Source organism: Neofelis nebulosa, chromosome 10 (assembly GCF_028018385.1).
Source record: "Neofelis nebulosa isolate mNeoNeb1 chromosome 10, mNeoNeb1.pri, whole genome shotgun sequence".
In the NCBI taxonomy this organism is placed as follows: domain Eukaryota; kingdom Metazoa; phylum Chordata; class Mammalia; order Carnivora; family Felidae; genus Neofelis; species Neofelis nebulosa.
The window spans coordinates 115,501,925-115,522,014 of NC_080791.1; the positions used below are offsets into that span (position 1 = coordinate 115,501,925).

The 20,090-nt window shown below is 49.1% G+C and overlaps 2 long non-coding RNA genes across 2 annotated transcripts; both read left to right on the top strand.

Annotated features, from left to right (window-relative positions):
* Nucleotides 1–314: 314 nt before the first annotated feature.
* On the top strand, nt 315–5,372 carry LOC131488399 (uncharacterized). Its single transcript, XR_009250194.1, has 2 exons — nt 315–963; nt 5,031–5,372. It is a non-coding gene; the product is annotated as an uncharacterized LOC131488399 (long non-coding RNA).
* A 12,094-nt stretch (nt 5,373–17,466) lies between these two features.
* Nucleotides 17,467–19,845, top strand: LOC131488400 (uncharacterized). Its single transcript, XR_009250195.1, has 2 exons — nt 17,467–17,997; nt 19,682–19,845. It is a non-coding gene; the product is annotated as an uncharacterized LOC131488400 (long non-coding RNA).
* The last annotated feature ends 245 nt before the right edge of the window (nt 19,846–20,090 follow it).

Here is a 20,090-nt window from a genome sequence, read left to right on the forward strand (position 1 = left end):
TGCAGTCTATGGACATTGCCCCCACAAACACTGAGACAGCGTCGCCCTGTTACCGGACAGAGAACCGGTTCCGAACTCAGTGAGGTTCAGCTGCTCACCGCTTGACAATGAGCACTCGAGAGAGAAGTGATGTGTGGAAGGAAAGGTTGCTTTATTCAGGAAGCTGGCGACCTGGGAAGAGAGAGGACGGACTAAAGGCCCAAAGACCATCTTCCCCGTCCAGGTGAAGGCGTGGGAAGAGGGAGGGGGGCTGGGTGCAGGAGAAGCAGGTGCCCGGCCCGCAGTCGTGTGTGGACATGACCCCGGGCAGACTGGCTGGCGTCTGCGGCAGCTGTTTCCAAATGTGGCCAGGCCTTCTCTTCCGGGAGAGTCTGGGCCTTCACTCCTCGAGGCCTGTGGTCTGCAGGTCTCCAGGACAGTAGGTCAGTTCTGCTGCAGACCGCCCTTAGGTCTGCAAAGGGGCAGCGCACGTGCTGGCAGCAGTTCGACCCTTAGGACCGGGTGCGGTGCGGCCACGGCCCTGTTTGCAGAGGCTTGACGGGCGGCAGGTACGAAGTTCAAAAATAGTTATGCAAAGCAGAATTAAAAGTAACGCGACGAATCCTGTTTGCAGGGTGATTCTAAAGGAGGGGCCCAGACCGGAAGGCGGGCAGCTGAATAGATCAAGACCACGAAACGTCGGGGAGATCGGTTGTTCCCTGACCGTGCATTTCCACTTCTCCAGAGGCATTTATCCTGCAGCGGATGGAACTCGCTATCGCACAAACACCTTGCTCATCGAGCAGATCCTAATCGAGGCTATGTGGCCGTCCAAAAGTACTTTGGCCGCTGGGCTGCCGCTGCTGCGGCCGTGGAGCTGGCCGGTTCTCCCAATGTCAGGGAGAGATTTCTGACCGCGTGTTCATCAGCACTGTTCCAGCCACGGAAGAAAGACACTCCCGCTGGAGGCCAACACTGAATCAGGTATGCCTCCACCTAAGTGCGGTAAGCCAATGGGAAGCTTTTCGTTTGTTGTAGCTGTTAGCAGGGACCGTTGAATGGCCTAATAACTATTGACCTCCAACTTGCCAGCTGTCTTAAAATTCGTATGCCACTGTCCGCCACACACGAAACCAAAACGAGGGGGAGCGCCGAGGACTCCAGCTACAATCTGGTTATTGATAGGTTCATTAGCCACAATTTCCTGATTGATCCTTCCAAGCCATGGGTCAGAGGAGTCCGGATGACACTCTGTGAGGCCATCTCTTCCTAAAGGTGTCTTTTCTAAAAACCTTGCAAAGATGTGAAAACTCATTTGTATGTCTGTTGCGTGTGGGCAGAGAGATCACACTTAGATCAGGAAGCTATCTGATGGGCGAAGACGCAGGGACTCGGCCGAGCCGCGAGGCTGTGATCGGGGCGAAGCTGGACCAAGGTGTCCTGGTCCCAGGTCTTCCTGGGCCTAGTCTCGCCTGCAGGGAACATCCGTGGGCTTATGTGGGTAATCAGCAGTGGCCTTTGGGACTAAAGAGGAATTAGTTGCAAGTGAGAACAAGAGGTCTCAGACTTTGTGAACACATAGGAGTTTCTGGTGACAGATCCACCAGTAAGAAAGGTTTTCCTTTTTTGTAATAGATTAGGAAATGTGGATAGGAGCCCTGTCTTGCCCCCAAAAGAGAGAGAAAATAAAACAAGGAGCCAAAGCAAGAAAGGGTACACAGGCCTGGTGGGTCACCTGGGGGAAGCGTGTCATGAGGTGTTGCCTGCTTCAAATCCGGGAAGTCTTTACTGGCAGCCCACCAGGTGGTGTGCAGGGCCAGTCGGGGTTCGGTGCTGTCTTCGGTGCGTCATGTGGGCCCGGGGGGTCTATTGCCTGGAATTTGGCAGGTGGTGCCTGACAGGGGACTTTCCAGTGAGGGTGGAGAGTCTTCTAGCAGGTGTGTTTTCTGGTAGAAGAATCTCTGGGTTGTAAGATGTGAGGCTTAAGGTCTTCATCTCTGTAAAAAGATTGCTCTCTCAAAACATGATTATTTTGGGGCGTCTGGGTAGCTCAGTCGGTTGAGCATCCGACTTCAGCTCAGCTCATGATCTCACGGTCTGGGAGTTTGAGGCCTGCGTCGGGCTCTGTGCTGACAGCTTGGAGCCTGGAGCCTGCTTTGGATTCTGGGTCTCTCTCTCTCTCTCTCTCTCTCTCTCTCTCTCTCCCCCCCTCCCCTGCTCATGCTCTGTCTCTCTGTCTGTCAAAAATAAACAAACATTAAAAACAAACATGGTTATTTCTAATAGAAGCAATTGAGACCGTCCAATGTTAAAGCATATCCCCCTTTATTAGCTGTGGGTCTGAAGAAGCAGGAACCAGGTGCACTGGGTGTCCTGGGGTATCTCAAAGGGTGAGAGACTCTGAGTTCCAAAAGGGATAACCCTGACATTCAGGACCAGTGATCGTGCCTCTGGCCAGGATATTTGGAGGCTCTCTATGAATTTTGCCAACTGAGTCTAAATGGTGTCATTAGTGTGTTTGATTAGCCCTGAGGATGAGGGTGGGGTGCACAGTGAGGGTGTTGTAAGGGTGAACAAGCAGCACAAACTGGTCAGAGAATCCAACTAGCAGAGTGGGCTCCCTGGGAACCAAGTTCAATGGGCGGGGGCAGGAAGGAATGACCCTTTCCAGTAGGACCTTAGCCACGGAGGCAGCGGGACGTCTACAAGGACAACAGAGGGCTATTGCACGTATGCAACTAAGCACGTGCATTGCCACAAGGAAAAGTAGTCGAGAGTGTCTGAATTCTGGAGGGATTGCGTAGGGAGAAAAAGTCACTGTTTTAGCTTTGTTCACAAAGATTTTGCTGAATTGCTATAATCATAGGTAGCTCCAGAGAAATAGTGTGCTGAAAGCCAGTTCAGCCATGCGATCCTGGAGTCCTCGGGGACACATACTCCAGAGCACTTGCCAGAGTCTGTTCTGTGAATTTCTTCTAGATCCTGCGGTTGCAAAAGCATGGCAGTAGAGCAGCAGCTGTCTGCAGGTGATGAACGGCGTAAACGCCCATTGGTAATATCTGGCGGGAGCTCGCTGTGGTGGAGCTGACAAGGGGGCCTATTTCCATGACATACATTTTAAAATTATGACTGATGGCATTAAATCGGGACAGGTCAGGTTTCCAGAAATTTCACATAATTTCTGGAACATTTGTAACGTGTACCTACACAGACATAACGTAAAGAAGGTTTAGGATTTATTTGACAATGCTTCCTGTGGATTTTAACGTATCAGATGAGCTGAATTAGTTTAAGATCTCCCTTTTATAAGGAAAGAAAACACATCTTAAGATATTTCCAGGACCCTCTGGTAAAACTCAAAGTTAGTTCAAGGTCGAAAAGACATCACGTAGAATTTGCATTTGGAAAAGTTTGTCAAAAAGATCAAAAGATCTTCAAACAGTCAAATAAAATCACAGGTCGCTGTGAAACAGTATTTAGCTGTCCCTCTAACCAAAGTGAGTAAGGCTTCGCAGGCAAGCACAGAAGCTTCCGTGGTCCTGAGCAAGACTTAGCTCCCTTAACGTTGAAAAAGTTTTGAGAAATAGATCATGAGCAGGGGAGGCGCAGAGAGAGAGGGAGACCCAGAATCCAAAGCAGGCTCGAGGCTCTGAGCTGTCGGCAGAGCCTGTCACGGGGCTCAAACTCATGAACCGTGAAATCATGACCCGAACCAAAGTCAGACGCCCAACCGACTGAGCCACCCAGGTGCCCCAAGACTTAGCCCTCTCAATATCCAGAGGACTAGGTCTCCCCTAGTGAGCAAAGGGCTGACACATGGGACATTATTTTGGCAAAAGATAGAATCCTTGTTTTCTCTGCAAATAATTTGGAAAATTAGAGGGAACCATTTCACAATCTCTTATGAGGAGCAGACTGATGCCTTTTGGCAGATGAAAGAAAATTATGTCCCAGGTTTACATAATTACAGAAGTATACTATGGATCTTAAAGCTGTTTTTCAAACCCTGAGGACAAATTCATTCAATCTCTTCCAGTTCATCACACATAAAATTCCTCTCGCAAAATTCCTTTCCAACAGACCTTTTACAACTTTCTGTCCATTTCACTTATTATTATTATTATTTTTTTTAAATATTTATTTATTTATCTTTGAGAGAGAGAGAGAGTTGGGGCTGGGGAGGGGCAGAGGGAGAGGGAGGGAGACAGAGAATCCCAAGCAGGCTCCACACTGTCAGCACAGAGCCTGTGGGGGTTAAACCCATGAACCGTGGGACCACGACCTGAGCCGAAGTCAGGCACTCAGCTGGCTGAGCTCCCCAGGCGCCCCTCCTCATGTGTTCTTTTACCAAAAATGCACATCCCACTTTCCCTGCATATGGAGATGTTTCCCTTATTTGTAGCAGTTTTAATCACAGATGTTAATTAGAATGTTAAACCCTTAGGAGCCCTAATTTTTGGTGAAAACAAGGAACCAGCGATTGCGACGCGAGGGTTCTGCAGATGGGCGAGTTTATGGGCATGTTTTCAAGAGGACAGTCCTGCATTGGTGTTATTTCCAGTGTGGCGCAAACACGCGCACTAACAGACCCAATATCGTTAGATTCTCTGTAACAGGAACCCAAATTGGACAAACCTATATTCAGTAACTAACGTTTCAATATTTTCTTTTATTTGGAAATGATCTAGATATTCAGTCACTATCCATCATTTAACTTAACTTAGCAAAACTTTAAGGTTTCCGGTTACCAAAAGCTTTGGGGAAATTATTTAAAACTTTTATCCCGCTTACATCTATTTAATCCATGGGTTCTCAACAATTATGTTCAGATTACCTACAAAAATTTCATCATCCTGAGTTATTTTTCTTGCTGACAAATGTAACAGAGCTTCCCTGCACTTAGGGACCAACGAGCCCAGGTGGAGTGAAAGTTGTGTGTCTACATCACGTTCAATGCTGATCGTTCAGAAGACATGTCTGACACAGGGGAGCTGAAGGGACCCCATGAAAAACTTCATTTTTGCTCCCTTTCCCCCTTTTATTCCTTCTAGGACCTGTACCCCGGCCCTACACACGACTTCTCGTACAGGTAACGTATACCCTCGTGAAGGTCAGGGAGGTAGTGACCTCCTTGGAGTCTTCCAGCACAACAGGTAACACTCAAGGAGGGACCGGGCAGGTGTCAGGAACGTTCTCCCAAGACCACCGACGCACCCGGAGCCCTGGCTCCAGGGCACCAGTGACTTATGGAGTATGCCTAGATGCTCATCTTTGTTCCTGGGTTACTGAGAAGACATGTGCCCCAGGCCCCAAGCAAAGGTGAGACTCCCTCTCCTCTCCTTTCTGAGTCCCCCAGACTCTTTTGTGTCTTTAATAAACTGTGCTCTCACTTCCTCTTGGCTCATGTTTAATTTCCATCCTGAGAGAGGCCGAAGACCCTCCTGGCTGGTCCCGTGGACCCAGGTCCACGGGACCAGCCAGCCTCCAACAAACTTCAGTTAGCTTCACTACTGAGTATTTTTCCAGATCATGAACCTGAAAAGCATTTGGGTTAGTTTCTATTATATACCTGAGAATTTTAGGAATACTTAATTTATATAAGTACTTAATTTTCTTTAAGCCAATTAAATAGATCTCTTTTAAATTAATCTTGGCGATATCATCTAGAGGTAAAAAAATACCAGGCAACTGCCACATACACGTATAAAGACAGATACATACAGGACTTGACAGCTTCCGTTCCGAAAGTTTCTTATCTTATCTTGTCTCGTCTCATCTCATCTCATCTCATCTCATCTCATCTTTTCTCATCTTATCGCTTATTTATTTATTTTGAGTGAGAGAGAGAGAGGGAGAGAGAGAATCCCAAACCAGCTCCACACTGTCAGCGCAGAGCCCGACATGAGGCTCCGTCTCATGAACTGTGAGATCATGACCTGAGCCCAAATCAAGAATCAGACACTTAACAGACTGAGCCACCTGTGAGCGCCCCTCCATTCCAAAATTGTAGCCATCGATCAGGTACAATAATACAAAACTCACTGGCTATAATACATTTTTATGCAAATTGTGTTTCTGGCAGATGGAATAAGTTATGGTCACCTGCTCAGATGGCTAAAGCCTTTTATTAATATTTTGGAAAAAACACTTAACATTTTTAATTTGCCCAAGTTCCAAATAAAGTTTCCTCCTTTTGTTCACCTTCTGATAATAATGATCTCCTTGAGGTTTATGTTTCAAAGACATGGCCTAGACATAGTTATAGGGGCAGAGTGAAGGACTGTGAGGGCTTATGGAATGCTCCCTTGTATGGTAATCTTAAGAACTGTGCTTGGCTGTAATGGGTCCGATGTAATAGGGCTGATGGTCACTTAATGAGCCTGTGTGCTTTGAGCTCAGTGGTGGCTGTGGGCCTGTTGGCCTTGCTCTACACGGCTTGGGCAGGGGCCCTCCTTCAAAAGTAGGAGTTGGTGTTGGTGTTGAAATGTTTTCAGAAACCCTTTGAGGATCTGTTTTCCAGCGTCCCAGCTGATTACCAAGCAGACATCGATTTCTGGGCCAGCATTTTGACGGTGGAGCCCCAGAAGGCGCCCTGGGAGGCGCAGGTGTTGTTGGGGTTTCTGGCCTTGGAGCTGCTGCAGCTGTAGGGCTGAAAGTTTGATGGACTTCTGTTTTCAGTCTTGCTCCAAAGTCCTTTCCAAGCGCTCAGCTCTGGCCACAAGTCCAGTCAGGCAGGTGGCCTCCCTCCCGACTTTTGGTCCTTTTATCAATCCACTTCTCTCAGGAGATAATCCATTTGAAAACAGAGCAGCTGGGGCAGGATGGGGACTTTTTGGTTCCCAAGACCAGGGATGGAACCATCCTCCCGAAGGAACCAGGGATCCTGGAGAAATGGCTGATTGAAGAGCAGGCGAGAAGGAGTGCCCCAAGCCACAGACAAAACCAAAGAGGGGCTGTTGGAAGAAAGCAGGTGCCAGCCTGAAGGAGCTCCTGACAGCAAAAGCTGAGTAATTTCAGCAAAAACACAATGAAAATATTGAATTGTAAGCCAGAGAATAAAATCTGTATCTGTACATCCTCACTAACCTAGATAGGTACTCGATTAAATCAACAAGTGAAAGGTTAGGGAAAGCTCATCCTTACGGCAGAAATCCAATCAGTAAATGGAGAAGGAAAGAGGAAAACAGAAAATCACCAACTGAGTACACCCCACAATGAGAGTTGTTGGCCTGAACCACCGGTGGATGTGGATGCTTCAATTGTGGGTGAGAGTTGGGAAGAAATGTGATTTTCATGGTCTTAAAGTATCTCTTCAACATATTAATTACATACATAGGAAATATAGTAACCTTACATGGAGATACCCAGCAGACACCACCTTAACGGGGGGTCAAGGTCAACATCGCTAGTAGTGAAACATCAGTATCGTGATCTCCGTGGTCCGACGAGAACATCTCAGCATCATTTCTGTAGGACTGTTGCCAAGAATGCACACACTCATCCCAAACATAAGAAACCACACAAACACCAGTTGAGAAGTGTTGTACAGAGTAACTGGGTGCTGGAAGCCGAGCTATCCCAGCCTGAGTGGCAGGGCCCGTGCTGTGGACGGATTGGTGACTGCAGGGCGGCCCGCCGACAGGGAAGCTCCTGGTACTCTCGCTTTTAGGTAATTTGGCCTTATTAAAGTACCCGGGGTATTGTCTGTTGGGGAATTGCCCTCAGCAGGCCCCCTGGGAAAAGAACCATTAGGGAAGAAAATAAGGTTCCGCAAGAAATCGTCCGGCCTTACGTTTAGCCCTTGCCATCCCCTAGGGAGACTCCTCTACTTACAGGAAGGATAGTCTCGCGCCTTTGCCAGCAAAGAGGGTCTGTAAAGGAGAGACATAGAAAGCCTCACTCTGGCAACTAAGGAGTGTATCTCTGGGCACAGGTGACTTCAACCCCTAGGCCCACCTGGCCCCAGGAGGCATTCCAGACGATGACTGAACCTAGTCGGCTCATTGGTTCCTAGGTGCATTGTCTCTCTGAGAATGTATGAGGCATGGGTTTCTAAGGCTTTTTCAGCCCCTTTCTGGCACCTCAGACGGAGGCAAACACATTGTTCTTCTGGCCTCATGTGGTTAGGAGGTCATGTCCCTGTAACTGTTCCACTTGAGGTGTTGAGAAATGGAGGCCCTTTCACGAGAACAGCAAAGCAAATGCTTTGTAGATTATAGATAAACGCAGATGTATAATGGAATAATGTAAGAAATTAATCTATAATCAAAGGGTATGCGGAAAAGTTAGGGGAAAATCACCATGTTATTTCTTAAAGGTTGTTTACACATAGGAACATTGTCAAAATTAGGTAACGTTAGAAAAACATAGATGACGTATGCTACAAGGAAATCACTAGCATATATAAGGCCACGTTTACTGCAATATATCGGCCAGTTCAACACACTGCTGTTGTCTGTGTCCATTTTTATTTTTTGTTTTTATTTTAGTTTTTTATTTTAGTTTTCGTTTTTATTTTAGTTTTGTATTTTCTAGTTTTTTATTTTAGTTTTGTTTTATTTTCACCGATGCCGTTCTTCCTTAGGGAGCCCCTGGTTGCTGGAGCTGGTCTCCGGCAACTGGGGGTCACCCTACAAATGTATTTGGATCATGAAAAACAAGGAAGGACAGAGGAGCTGGTCATTCAGTGCAACATGGTACCCCGGGACAGAAAAAGGACCTTAGTGAAGAAGCGTGTGGACTTTGAATAAGGTCTTTCGTTTGGTTAGTAGTGTTACAACAGTGTTCATTTCCTGGTCTTGATCAAGGTACTATGGTTACCCGAGATGCTGCCAACAGGGCAATCTGGGTGAGGGAGGTTGAGAAACTCTACTATTCTTGCATTTTTTCCCCATAAATCAAATTGCTTCAAAACAAAAAGTTAGGAAAGAAAATCGATGTTAGGCGTGTTGAAAGAAGTAATACAAAATGGAGAATGAGCAAGGCAGCAGAGTGGCTGAGTTCAGACCCCGGTGCCTTGGTGCCAATCCCTGCCCTGCTGCTTCCCAGCTGTGTGACATTGGACAGGTTACCTAACTTCTCTGTGCTTCACTTCCTCTTCTAAAATGAGGACGATAACAACACTTATCTCACTGGGCTGTTATGAGGGTTAAATTTGTTAATGTATGTGAGGCATCCAGCACAGTGCTTGGTATAGACTCAGTGCTCTGGAAGTGCTGGCTTTTGTCCCTGTTTTGATGACCAGAACTGGAAACAGGCGGTGGGCCCAGATGAAGGGCAGATTCGTGTGTTGAGAGATCGATGGAGAGCTCTCCTGGAGGAAACACGGGAGAACAGAGACGCAGGGGAGCCTGCGTGTCGATGCTACGAGTCCCAGACCGGAGGAAAAGGAGAATGGAGACGAAGAAGTACTTGAGGAAACGAGGAAGCCAAAGGTCCCAGAATTAAAAGAAGACGAAGGGCTTCAGGCTAAAGGTCTGCAAAGAAATAACCACACTTGGTTCACACACCAATGAAATTTAGAGTATCAATGTGAGACAGGAACAGTAAGAGACCCCGTGAAAAACCGCTTTCTCGCTCCTTTTCCCACTTCTGTTCTGGCTAGCACCTGCACCCCCACCCTACACACGCCTTCTCGTGCAGGTAACGAATGTCCTTGAGAAGTTCTGGGACTTAGGGACTTCTCTGGAGTCTTCCAGCACAGCAGGTGACATCTAAGGAGTGGCCGGGCGGGCAATGTCCTCACAAACATTGTCCAAGACCCCTGACTCCAGGGCCTAAGCAGCTTATGGAGAACACCTGAGCCCTGGCCCTGGTTCGCCCGGTTCCCAGTGTTGAGAGGGCTGTATGCCAGGCCGCCACCCTCAATGACAGCCCCAAACTCCAAGACACTCACACTCCTTTTCCTTTCCAAGTCTTCTGGACACTCTGTCATATCTACACTCTTTGTCTTTTTTTTTAAGTGTTTATTTTATTTTATTTTATTTTATGTTTATTTATTTGAGAGAGAGAGAGAGAGAGAGAGAGAGAGAGTGTGTGTGTGTGTGTGTGTGAGTGGGGGAAGGGGGAGAGAAAGGAGAGAGAGAAAATCCCAAGCAGCCTCCACCCTGTCAGCATGGAGCCCGATGTGGGGTTTGAACTCACGAACTGTGCGCTCATGACCTGAGCTGAAACCAAAAGTTGGACGATTAACCAACTGAGCCACACTGGCGCCCCTACGCTCTCTGTCTTCAACAAACTCTGCTCTCACTTCCTCCCTTCCTCTCCGCTCGCATTTGATTTCCATCCTGCACGAAGCCGGTCCTGAGGGCCCCCCAGGTCCTTGGGCCTGGCCAGCCTGCATCAAAAGCAAACTTTCCAGAAAGAGAAAGTTCCGTAGAGAAAGAACAGATCACCTGTAAGGGAACAAGAATCATTGATACCAGATTTCTCCTCAAACCATATGAGAAGTGTTATTTTAAAGAATCGAAAGAAACAAATCTAGAATTTGACATCCAGCTAAGTTGGCATTCCAATGCAAAAGCATAAGAAAGATATTTCCAGGCGGCCGTAGAACACAGACATAGAAAACGTTCTTGGTTGAGGAACTGAAAGAGAACAAAACACAGGAAGAGTGGGAGCCATCGAAGTGAGTGGACTGAATGCCTTTGCAAGGTCTGTCCTGGGAACAACCACCCACAGAAAGGAAGGAGCAAGGGGCAGAAGTGAAGGAGAGTTGGCCACATAAACCCCAGATAAAATTCTGGGCGACGCCTCCAGGAAGGAGGGTGACAGCCAGGACCTGAGAAGGCACCGCAAGAGTGAGTGCGGCTGGACCCCTGTGCTCAGGGCAGCGCAGGTCTGGAGAACAGCCATCCACGGCCAGCACGTGGTGTGTGTCCACTGCTCACAATTCTGGGCACGAAGTAGGTGCTCAGTAAATATTTGCTGAATAAATATATGTATATACTTTTTGTAAAAGTCATAAAATTGTCATAAAAAGTCAAAAAAGACATAAAAAGTCATTTAAAAAAGTCATAAGAATGATTCATCCCATGAATGTCAACAACGAAGGAAAAGAGAAGCGGAGAAGTAAGTAGTAAATATGAAAACTGCGATAGAAGTAACTCCTGTTAGAAGAATCATCACAACAGATATGAACTAAAAGACAGAGAGCCCACAGGAGATGCAATTGAAGAGAAGATCCAGAAATATGGAGAAATCACAACCTCTGAAATCGGATTTTGGTAACTGCAGGTGCTTTCCAGGGTCATCAGGACCCTCTCTGGGAGGTGGTGGTGGGGGGGCTGGGGGGGGCAGGTAATCATCCCAGGCCTAAAATCAGCTCTGCATGGAGCGCCCAGGGAGACCAGAAAACATGGCCGAGGGTCAGCAGGAAAAGACAACGGAAACTCTGGGTGCTGGACTTCTAGACGGCGAGCTCACCGAGCTCCCGGGGACAAAAGGTGAACTGAAACACATTAGCAGGGAATGGAGAACCATAGAAAGTGATGTTGCAAATCTGCAAAGAACTAATCAGAAGTTCTAGAATGGGAAGATTCAGTAACCAGAATTAAGAACTCAGTGGGTGGGTTTGTTGCTCTTGGGTCACATGAGTCCCGGGGAGCTTGTTGGGGTGAATACTGCAGGTTCAAGGGCCTCGCCTCAAGAAGACGGAAGAAGAGACCATCCAGACAGAAGCACAGACACGATGTGCAAGAAACACAATGGGTGTGTAAGAGATATTGAGGACAGAGTGAGAGCTTCCCACGTGTGTTTAATTGGAGTTTCAGGAGAAGGAGGACTGGAGAACAGGGGAGCGGGGAATCCATGTTCGAATAATTAATGGCTGAGAACTTTCCAAAACTGGGGAAGACAGTCAACCCCAGATTTAAAAAACTCAAGTCTCTCCCAGGATAAATAGAAACGAAGCCACACCTCAAAACATCATAGCAAAACTGCAGAAAACCAAAGACATAAAATTATAAGCAGCCTGATAAAAACAGATTTTCTTTTTTTTTTTTTTTTTTTTAAATTTTTTTTTTTTTTCAACATTTTTTTATTTATTTTTGGGACAGAGAGAGACAGAGCATGAACGGGGGAGGGGCAGAGAGAGGGAGACACAGAATCGGAAACAGGCCCCAGGCTCCGAGCCATCGGCCCAGAGCCCGACGCGGGGCTCGAACTCACGGACCGCGAGATCGTGACCTGGCTGAAGTCGGACGCTTAACCGACTGCGCCACCCAGGCGCCCCGAAAAACAGATTTTCAAATAAGGGGCAAAACTTACACTGTAGCTGATTCTATAATATCAGTGACAGCTGGGAAAGAAGGCCGCGAAACGGCATCCTCAGTGCCAATCTGAAACTCTACGCCAACTACAAATACTCAAGAAAGAAGGCGAAATGAAGATACTCTCCGGAAAACAGACGTCAAGGGGCTTTGGTCACCAGCTCCCACTAAGGGAGCTGTTCACCCAGAAGGAAACCAGTCTGGATGAAAAACACCGAGGGCCTGGTGAAGGGCAGGGACACGAAGTGTGTGTCCATGCGGACTCAGTATCCGTCACACCAAACAAGGACACATCTTGGTACGTTAGAAAATAAAAAAAAAAAAGCACAACAACGACGCATAATCCGGAAGGAGGTCAGTGGGACTGAGAGATCCCAAGGTCCTCGTGTGTCCAGCAGATAAAAACACCTTATGGCCTCAGATTCTGGGAAACCAGAGTTATGTCATCATTTATGAGGTAACCGCTAAAGTAAATAGGAAGAGTGTGGGAAAATTCAGGCTTTCAAAGGAAGACACAAAATAATGAACTAATAAATACCAGACAACGCAGAGATACCGTGAGAATTAGCAAGAGTCTGGGGAGGGTTCTGGGTACAAAGTCCACGGACAGTTGCCTGTGTCTCTATAGCAGCTGGCCACGGAGCACACGTAAAGTGGCCAAGCTTCTTTGGTAGGTGGCTTGCAGCCCGTGCCCCAAGTCTCCATCCCCCTCCCCCAACAGGCTGGGGGTCACTGCGGCCACGGCCTTCCCCACGCGCTGTGGTTAACACAACACGGCATGAGGTAGGCCAGTGCCAAGACTTCTGTGGGGACCCTGACCTGGCCGTAAGAACAAGCCCGTGCTGGGGCGCCCGGCCGGCTCAGTCAGTAGAGCACGAGACCCTTGACCTAAGGGTTGTGAGTTCAAGCCCATGTTGGGTGTAGAGCCTACTTTACAAAAATCCTGTGAGAGAGGAGCTGTCCCCTCCCACCTGCAGCTGACCAGAGTGACGGGGGAGCCCAGGCAAGGCCAAGGGAGGCTAGTCTAGGCCAGCCCGGAGTCCTGAGATCTCACGGACCCTTGAGTAAGGACAGACGTATATTGGTGTATACCACTGAGGTTTTGTGGCCATGTATTATGCAACCTTATTGCATATAGATACTTGCTACAACCTGATGCATCATCGGGGACACACAAATTAAAGCCACAAAGAGATATCGCTTCACGACGCCCTGAGTGGCTACTGTTGTAGAACTGGGAGGGTCCAGGGACCCCCAGGGCCAGCTGTGGGAATGTGTGTCGCAGCAGCCACCGTGGAAAACAACGTGGCCTGGTCCACTGAAGTGGGAGACATGTATATCCCTTGACCTGCCACACATACCATGGAAATGCGGATCCACGTGCAGGAAAGGCACTTGAACACATATACACAGCCACGGCCGCCAGCACCACTGGCCATCCACAGGAGAGCAGACAAGCTGTGGCTTATTTAGATCATGGAGCACGACATGGAAATTAGAAGAAATGGACGACAGCCACACATGGGCGAGGCTCGTGGCTGTAACACCGGGTGAAGGGAGGTTCAGCAAGGGTTCATTCACACGAGTCCAAATGAGCAACATTAAAGCACAGTGTTTGGGGTTATCCTGAACTCACTTAGGTTCAGTGTAACCCACACTTGGGGGCTAGAACTTGGATGAAAAGCAAGAACGGGTTCACCATAAAGTCCGGAGAGCGGTGACCCTGGCGGGAAGGCGGGGAGGTTACCGCAGGGGTCAGGTGCCTGCTGGGGCATCAATGGTTTTCACTTGGGCCGTAGTTGGATGGGCACCACAGTCCGGCAGCTCGTTAGGTGCACTTTTATGTTTTATTTATTTTTTTAAACAAAAAAATTTTTTTAACGTATATTTATTTTTGAGAGACAGAGAGAGGCAGAGTATGAGCAGGGGAGGGGCAGAGAGAGAGGGAGACACAGAATTCGAAGCAGGCTGCAGGCTCCTCGAGCTGTCAGCACAGAGCCCGACGCGGGGTTCGAACTCACAAGCCGTGAGATCATGACCTGAGCCGGAGTCGGACGCTCAGCCGATTGAGCCACCCAGGCGCCCCCACTTTTATGTTTTATGCACTTTGCTGAATATTTGCTAAATGCCACAGTGAGAAAAGTTAACAGTGTGTGCACCCAAGAGCCCGGATTTGGTATCTCAGGGGCAGATTCGTCACAGACGGTGTTTCTGAAGTCCCCAAATTCTGCCTGGAAAAGATCTGGGGAACATGTGAGGCCAAGACTAAAATCTCCAAGGAACAGGAGAGAATCTGAGGGCTGCTGACGACCACCCCAAGGCAGGTGCCTCAGTTAGGGTCGGCTGCGTGAGGCTGTGCAGCACACAGCCTGGAGGACCTCTGTCCAGCCCTCGTTGCACTCTTGCAGAGTCACGCAGGGACCTTGACATGTGTCTCCGCGGTCACTGGGGCAGGAGGAAGGGAACCCAGGGAGTCACAGCCTGGATTCCAGGGGAGGGGGAGATACAACCCTACCCCAGCCCAGGAGAGCCAGAGACGTTTGGCGGACAGGACTAAGGACCATCACATTCTGACAGCATCATCCCGAAGTCTCCAGGTTTTTTTTTTTAATTTTTTAATTTTTAAAAATTTTTTTAATTTTAAAGAAAAAAAAATTTTTTTAACGTTTATTTATTTTTGAGACAGACAGAGAGAGACAGATCATGAACAGGGGAGGAGCAGAGAGAGAGAGGGAGACACAGAATCTGAAACAGGCTCCAGGTTCTGAGCTGTCAGCACAGAGCCCGACGCGGGGCTCGAACCCACGGACCGTGAGATCATGACCTGAGCCGAAGTCGGACGCTTAACCTACGAGCCACCCAGGTGCCCCCGAAGTCTCCAGTTTTATGAAGATCAAGAGTGATCAAAGTCGCCATTTCCAGCCCAGATATGTCTCCTCTCAAGTGGGAGAACTCAGAACTGAAAAGATGAACCAGTCACCTCCACACCCCCGGCACTCAGCCGAAGAGCAGGGATGGCACTGGTTGGAGGGGGGACCAGGGCAGGAATTCTGAAATCCCTCCAGGTGGCTGTGGTGAGAACCCGTGACCCCAGGTGGGCACGGTCCTAGCCTGGACCTGGAGTGTGCCCCCAGGAGGGGATGCCCCCGGGAGGGGCTCCCACACCCCTCGTCCGCACTCTCTCAAAGCAGGGTGCTGGGCAACTGGGGTCACAGCTTCCTCGGGGCGATAGAAGTCCCCATGTATGTAATCAACTTTTAAGATGTCGGTTTAATTTCAGTCAGGTTCATGTGCCAAGAGTCACACCATTAGCTCCCTCTTTCCTGGTGCTCAGCTGTGCTGTGTCTCTTCCCTTTATCACCCTCCGCCCTCAACCCGGACTGCAGGTGCCCGGCTTGTGAGGCTCGGGTGCCCGGGCCACACCGCTGATCGGATTCTCGCAGCAACGCTCAGCCTTAGAACTCAGGAGCCTGCCATTTCGTCTTTTACTGCTTAAGGTAGAAAAGCTGTCGCCTCTTCTAACGGTGGTCTGGGCTTTCTCGGTTTCTCTGTTCCTGCTCAGTCAGCAGCCGGTCCTGTCCTGAGCGCACGAGGCCAAAGACGCAGGCGGCGGTGAGCAGTGCACAGGGCTGTCCCCCGTCTTACCCTGGGGCTGCCCGCTTCTTAGGCTCTTGGTCTGTCGGTCCGGGTTCCTGGACCTAATTCCTACATGGGGGGTGCTCCCCCACCCAGAGCGCCAACCAATTCTTGGACGCCAGCTGGGTGTCAGAGAACTCTGTTCTGACACCGTCTGCCCAGAGATAGTGTCAGAGCCCACAGTTGAGGAATCGGTCCTGCAAGACAGCTCCCGGCCCCACGTCAGATGCCAGTCACAAGCCCCAGGCCGTCACCAGAGATTCTGACGGACCGGAGGCTTCAACCCTCACCTCACGTTCTTTTACTTTACTAGAGCGACTCACGGAACTCAGGGAAGCACTTCCTTATGGTGACCAGTGTGTTGAAGGGTGTGACCGAGGGCACGAATCAACAGTCTCCCAGAGGAGCGTCCGCACTCGTGGAGCTTGGTGGCACGTGGGAGAGTTCTGGTCCCCCGTGTGGAGGACGTCTGAAAAGAGAAAAAGGACCAGAAATCTGTCCTCTTGGGCTTTAATATATAGTCACGATTGACTAAGTCATTGGCCGTTGCTGATTCAACCGCCCGCCCGTGGGTGGGTCCAGCAGCACCGTCAGTAATAACAAGACCCTGTGTCACCTTTTCTCGGGAGCTGTGCATGAAGACCAGATGTGCCTGAGAACTGTATTTGGCCGTCTGATGACAAATATCTATTTCTTATAAATCATCGTATTGCAGTCCTTCCTCCGAACAGCACAGGGCGGGCGACCCGCCTTCTGCTCTCCTCACTGCTTGTGTTAGTCTGGGTTCCCCAGAGAAATAGAGTCACCCAGGGAGTCGGCTTGTGTGGTTCGGAAGGCTCACCGTCTGCCGCCTGCAAGCTGGAGGCCCACGGGAGCCAGCGTGCCCTCCGGCCCGAGTTGGAGTCCTGTGGCAGGAGGAGACGGAAGTCCCAGCTCAGAGCGAGGCGGGCAGTGTGAATTCTCCCTTACTCCACATTCGTGTTCTAGTCAGGCCTCCAACACATTGGAGGAGCAACCCCCCAACCCTGCCCCGACACGGGAGCAGGTGGGGGTGGGGGCTCCTGCCTCACTCGGTCCATTGATTCACATGTTAATTGCATCCAGAAATACACTCACAACACACCCAGGGGGCAAGGTTTGCCATCTGGGCCCTGCGGCCCAGGCAAGCTGCACACGGCTTTACGTGGGTCAGTCTTTCCAGTCCCAAGAACAGTGTCTTTGTTGCAGGAGGCCGAGGCCGCATTTTCAAAGTTTTACGAGATGGCATCAAGTCCCTGTGTAAGTCAGGGTGGGCCAGACTGTGCTGCGGCATCGAACAATCCCAAGTCTCAGGGACTTCAAAGAAAGCTTTGTTTCCTGCTCGTGCTGCCCCTCAAATGTGGGGCTGCACTGCCAGGGGGTCCGTGTGCTGCCCTCAGGGACCGAGGGTGGAGCTTCTGCTTCCGTCCCCCAGTGCCCCGGGAACGTGGTGAACCGCACGCCATCCTTCTTGCCTGGAAGACACGCCCTTTCACTTAGAACCCTGTTTCTCTGGCAGCAGAGTCCCGGTCACGACTAACTCCAGGGGGGTGGGGAAGGGCTTTCCTGCCATCGTGAACCGCGAAGACAGCTGCCGTCTTGGTGGCTGGCACAGATGACCTCTGCAGAGTGGAGCTGATGGGGCTCCAGGGACCTGGCAGGTTTCGGGGGACAGGGGGGTGCTCCGGAGGGCCGAACCGCCAGCACCCCCAGCCTCCAGGGCCGGGTGTGAGGGTGTGCAAGAGAGCAGAGCCCCCCACCCCTGAAACTCACCGAGGAACACTCTCCACCCTCTGCCCTGGTCTCCAGGTCTTCTGTCATGTCTGTCCCAATCTTCTGTGCTTGTCCAGGCCTCGTCTCCAAGCTCTGCCTGTCCAGCTGACCCTGAGGCGCACTGCACAACCGCAGCTTTGGAAGGCACCTCTTGTGCAGCCAGCACCGCAGCCCGGGCTGGGGACGGGCGGGGCTGTGGCCTTTGGATGATACCGTATTCTCGACTCCGCACCTCCAGGGAGACCGGGAGCCTACTAAGGGAGAGTATTTCAGATTGCTTTTGTGGAGGCCGAATGCCATCTGCTCCTTATTTCTTTGTGAAGTGAAACTCTATTTGTTCCCTGCTTGTTTGGCCAGTAAGAGACCTTTTCCCTTAAAACGCTAATTCATGAAGTTCCAGAATGTGGGCTTCACAAGAAGAAGAAGAGACGTCTTCCTGCACCCCACACATGTGAGATATTTGGTTTGATAGAGTAGTCATTTGGGTAGGTTCGCAGAAATATCAGTCTTCTTTTCCTATGCAGTTAGAAGGTCAGGTAATTTTTCTGTTACTGGTTTGTTATTTCCCTCTGCTTATCTGCTCTTGGAAATTCATTAGAAAAAGTCTTGCAAAATTCCCAAGACTTTAAATAGGAAGAGCACGTCCTGCTGTGAGCAAGCTTCCAAAGCAATCTGACAAGTTGCTGCCAGGACTGGGGGGCGGATGGGCAGCTGTGTGACCTCTCTGCCCTGGGCCAGAGTCAGATGCGGGGAGAGACTCTGGCCCATCCGTGAAAGACGCATGAGAGCAGAAAAGTGTGAGTCTCTCCCAAATGCCCTCCTCTTGGTACCTGGCCTGATGACACCTTGCCAGGACCACGTCCTCTTATCTGCCACCAATAGACCGTCCACGGCGTGACTTTGGTAGGGTGTAGGCCACAAACCTGTTTTATTGTTTAAAGTTGTTATTTAAATTCCAATTAGTTAACATACAGTTTAATGTCAGTTTCAGGTGCACAATGTAGTGATTCAACACTTCCATACATCACCCGGTGCTCATCCAAGTGCCCTCCATAATCCCCATCACCTGTCTAACCCATCCCCCACCCACTTCCCCTCTGGTGACCATCAGTGTGCTCTCCGTATTTAAGAGACTGTTTCTTGGTTTGCCCCTCTCTCTTTTCCCCCCTCTGCCCATTTGTTTTGTTTCTTAAATTCCACATCTGAGTGAAATCATATGATACTTGTCTTTGTCTGACTGACTTACTTCCCTTAGAATAATACTCTAGCTCCATCCATGTCATTGCAAATGGCAAAGCTTCTTTCTTTTTTATGGCCGAGTAATATTCCATCGTATATACACACATCGTCTTCACCCATTCATCAGCGGATGGCTATTTGGGCTCTTTCCATACTTCGGCTATTATCAACACGGGGGCGTGGGGCACGTATCCCTTTGAGTTAGTGGTTTTGTAAACTTTGAATAAATACCTAGTAGTGCAATTGCTGGGCCGTAGGGTAGTTCTGTTTTTCGTTTTTTGAGAAGCCTCCACGCTGTTCTCCAGAGCAGCTGCACCAGCTTGCATTCCCACCAACAGTGCAAGAGGTTCCCCTTTCTCCACGTCCTCACCAACACGTGTTGTTTCCTGTGTTGTTAGTGTTAGCCATTCTGACGGGTGTGAGGTGGTATCTCATTGTGGTTTCGATTTGTATTTCTCTGATGCTGAGTGATGTTGAGCATCTTTTCATGTGTCTGTTGGCCATCCGGATGTCTTCTTGGTAAAAATGTCTATTCATGTCTTCTGCCCATTTCTTCACTGGATTATTTGTGTTTCGGGTGTTGAGTTTGATAAGTTCTTTATAGATTTTTGTTACTAACCCTTTATCAGACATGTCATTTGCAGATATCTTCTCCCATTCCATAGACTGTGTTTTAGTTTTGTTGATTGTTTCCTTGACTGTGCAGAAGCTTGTTATCTTGAAGAGGTCCCAATAGTTTATTTTTGCTTTTGTTTTCCTTGTCTCAGGAGACATCTCTAGAAAGAAGTTGCTGTGGCCAAGGTCAAAGAGGTTACCACCTGTGTTCTCCTCTAGGATTCTAATGATTCCCTGTCTCACACTTAAGTCTTTAATTCATTTTGAATTTATTTTCCACAAACCCAATTTTAAATATTCCAGTAACCGCATTTTATTTTTTTTTTTTTTAAATTTTTTTTTTCAACGTTTTTTATTTATTTTTGGGACAGATCCAGTAACCGCATTTTAAAAAAGCAAAAGGAGGGGCGCCTGGGTGGCTCAGTCGGTTAAGCATCCAACTTCGGTTCAGGTATGATCTCATGGTTCATGAGTTAGGGCCCTGCATCAGGCTTTGTGCTGACAGCTTGGAGCCTGGAAACTGCTTTGGATTCTGTGTCTCCCTCTCTCTCTGCCCCTCCC